Source organism: Cynara cardunculus, assembly GCF_001531365.2.
Source record: "Cynara cardunculus var. scolymus isolate 2C chromosome LG 8, CcrdV1, whole genome shotgun sequence".
NCBI classification, from domain to species: Eukaryota; Viridiplantae; Streptophyta; class Magnoliopsida; order Asterales; family Asteraceae; genus Cynara; species Cynara cardunculus.
The window spans coordinates 2,314,487-2,318,597 of NC_037535.1; positions in this window are offsets into that span (position 1 = coordinate 2,314,487).

Below are 4,111 nucleotides of genomic sequence, written 5' to 3' on the forward strand. Positions count from 1 at the left end.
CAAGGACTTAATCATTCCAAACAAGAAAGTTCATTGGTTTTTATTGTACTTTTCCCTTTACTTTATGTTCAAATGTAACTCATATATTAAGTACAAGGGTAATTACGTAATTTGACCTTTATGTAACCCCCTAATAATTAATTGGGAGTTATAAATCTTAAAGATCTCACTAATTGATCATGATGTAATTCTGAATTTTATCTTCATACGTGTTCATGATCGTAATTTTCAAGTGATGTTTTACATATAATGATATTGTTTTTGTAAGTGTAAACGATTTCCGTATCGTTCGAGTAATATGAATAATACTATTATAAAACATATTGACAACTATAGAAATGACAAAGTTAAAATCGTCTACGAATACGGTCGGAATTCGAATTCCGATAATGAAGAAGATGATCAAAGCGTTCCTATTGGTAAGTGATTAGTATGACATTTGAATTAATTTAAATGAACACATATCAAAGGCAATAGATGTTCATATCGATACATATGTACAATCACATCACATGAATATGAACAATATCTATGATTCATGTGAACACAAGCTTCGTAGGTGTTCATGTATATACAACAGAGTTGACTCCTGAATATACAGAAGATGTTCATACGGTTCACATGTTGTTCATATGTCTAATCTTTTTTGTTTGATGTGTTTTGAGGATATACACAAGTTGTTCATATGTCTAACAACTTGTGTATCAAAGATAGATTACTTTTTACCTAAATACCCTTTGATTTTGTTCATATATGTTAATTGAAAATATTAATTTAATAATTAATTTTTAAATATCATTAAATCACAACCGTTTATTATTCAAATTAACGGCCAAGATCGGTTAACAAAGTTAACACGATAATCTTGGTTAGGATTTGAACCAGCCCCTATATATATATATATATATATATATATATATGCATATGTATATGTAGACTTGAGATCATGTGAGAACAGCCAGTTTTCATGAAATCCGTGAGACAAACTTTTTACACTTAAAACTTTACAAGGAAGCACTGTGAAGGTAACATTCACATTTTTTTACCTTCATAATGTTTTGCTATGAAGTTTTAAGTGTAAAAATATGATCATACGAGTCTCACGAAAACAGTCTGATCTCACATAAACCCAACCACAATCTATCAAACCAAATTTTTAATAAGATAAGAGATGGTTTAAAATAAAAAAAAGGACAGAACAATTTCAACCTCCATCTCAATCGAACTGGATCACGGGACGACCTGGGATTGTATTTGTGGCCTTTTCTCCACGTGTCATATTATAACCGGTAGCTTTTAAAAAATATTAGAAAAAAAAACTTATCTAATTAAAAAATTAAAAATATATTAATAGACCAATAATCTTTCTTTTCATTTCAATAATCTCATTATTTTAAAAATTCCAAACTTTCTAGTATTTTTTTGGGTTAACCTGGATATCCAATCCGCTATGCGAGCCGACTAATCCCAGGACAACCACCTGCTTTGCAGATAGCTCGGAGTCATCGTATTTGAATCTCTATGGCCATAAGGGGATTCTTATTTCTCCTTGGATTTGAACATAAAACCTCATGGTATTTTTGACATTTGGAGCCAAACTCAAATCAATCAGGCACCACCCTTGTGGTTACTTTTTAGTTTTCTAATTTTCTATTATGAATCCAAGCTACCCAAAAAAATTAGACTTTCAATATCGTACTAAGTCTCAAAATTTATTTCAGATATGTAATTTCATACTTTTTTTATGATTTGTTTTATTTATTTTCAATTATATGGTAAGTATTTTTATAACTATAATTAAGTTTTAAAATATGCAATAGTTCCTTTAATTTTTTCTTTATATTTAAAATTAAAAAATAATAATTATATATGAAAAAAAATTAAGTATATAATTTTTTACAAAATAATATTTCAGGTGGATTGGATCACTAATGAACAATAAAAAAAATAAGATCGAGGGGTTGCTTGTTTACTTCTTAATAGTTCCATTAAGAGATATCATCTGAATCATTAAAAGGTGAATCTTGTTGCCAAAAAAAATCTGCTTCTTAATGGTTTTTAAACCCTCTGATTGATTTTATATCATGGGCATTTTTTTAACCATTCAACACTCTAATTTCATTGTAAACAATTACCAAACAATTATATTTCATTTTGCACTATCTCATAAGAGCCTCTTAATCATTCTGATCACTTAATCATTTTACACCAAATTATTCAACAACTATCAAACAGCTCCTGAATTAAAGTTGAGTCAAGAGATTGTTGTTAAATATCAAGGAACACAAAATTGTTGGACCCAACTAATACATTTGGGCTTTAGTTAAAACAAAATGGGCTCAAAGAACTTTGAAACTTTGAAGGTTGAAAAGCCCATCTTTTTGTAAATGTAGTAAATTACAAAATGGTCCTTGTGGTATTTCTCAATTTGCATGTTTAGTTCAAACTTCTCATTTGTTGCATTTTTGGTTTAAAACTGAATTTTTTATAGCAAGTTGGTCATAGGATAGTTAATCTTAACGACTTCGCTTATACATCACGCATGCACAACCCGCCAGGTTTTAGAACAATGTGGTTTATAACGAGTTGCTTTTACAAAAATGATATATTTATCATTTTTTTTAATCAAACGAGCATTTATGAAGATGAAACACCTGATACTAAAGGAATTTTACGAGCAATATGTTTGTGCAACAAGCGGTCCCCGTTAAATTGAAGTGGAAATTCTAGAAATGATTATCTTTGTAGGGGGCATGTGGTCGAATCATATTGGCCAAGATACTAAATGGGGTTTTCAGGGACGAAACTAGGTGTTGTGTCTGTTGTGGGAAAGTTGAGAGATAGTAGATTGTGATGGTTTGGGCATGTTCAGATAATACAGATAATGACATCGGTGAGGAGGGTGGGAGCTTATCAGTTGAGGGAGTGAGGAAGAGATGCAGGTTAGGGAAGACATGCGATGAGCAATTGTTGTACATGGCGGCATTAGGCCTTTCCGAGTGCATTGACCTATAACATAAGTTTTTGAAAACAAGGAATTACAGTTGCAGATTCCAGTAAGAGCTTTTTAGTTGTAAAGTTGCAGGAAGGAATTAGAAGACAGGGGTAGAAGTCGAGTTGGCAGGATATTCTTATGTTATTTTTACCTCTTCTAAGCTGTTTCGACCGTTGTTTTCGTTGCTGGTCTGTAACTCTATTACTCTGTGTTTTGTCCACACTCTTTTTGCACATGGGTTTTTGTACTTTCTTTTTCCTAACGTCTTAAGCTTTCCGAAACCCTTTTTAAATCCCTCGAGCATCACTAAAACTTATGCCAGTATGAGGCTTTTACAAAATAACCTCTCTATCCCTACGGTAATTAATGATAATGTCTTTCATACATCCATCAAACCTGACTTCAAATTACGTTTTTTAAGGTACGTTTAGTTTGGTGTTTATTGATGTTTTCTTGTAAGACAGAAAGAGACAAAAGGGCATAATTTATTTGAAGACAGAAAGAGACAAACAGTGCTTTTTTGGCACTATACACAAAGAAAGGAGAGATGTTGAGAAATGAACAGTAAGATGCACTTTGTGTCATTAGAAAGGCAAATGTCGGATAAAAGAAACAACATGAGTTTTATTTAACATAAGTTAGTTTATTTTTTTTTTATATTTATTGGATTTCTTACTGACAGAATCCCTTGAATAAGTTGAAAGAGGTTTATACTGGAAGAGTTGCACTGGTTGTTGTCGAAACCGACTCCTCCGCTAGAATATATCTGATAAGCCATAAGATATGTTTTTAAAAAGCAAATTCAGATATGACTTTGAGGATTCTTTTTTCACTTTATTATTTATAATGCTCTTAAGTTTTTCAGTGTCATGTAGCGTATCAAATAGTTTTTTACTATACAACGATTAATTTATAGGCTGGTTTATCATCTGATACTAAGTCATTAGCAAATAATCTGATTTTCAACTATCTAAAAATTATCTAAAAATTCTAACAAAACTCTTTATAAGACCAAACAATAAAACGTCTTATCTAAAAATGGTTATAATAGGTTTATAAGACGATTTTAATTGTTGTAACAAGTTTTTCTACTACATCTTTAAAATAAAATGTCAT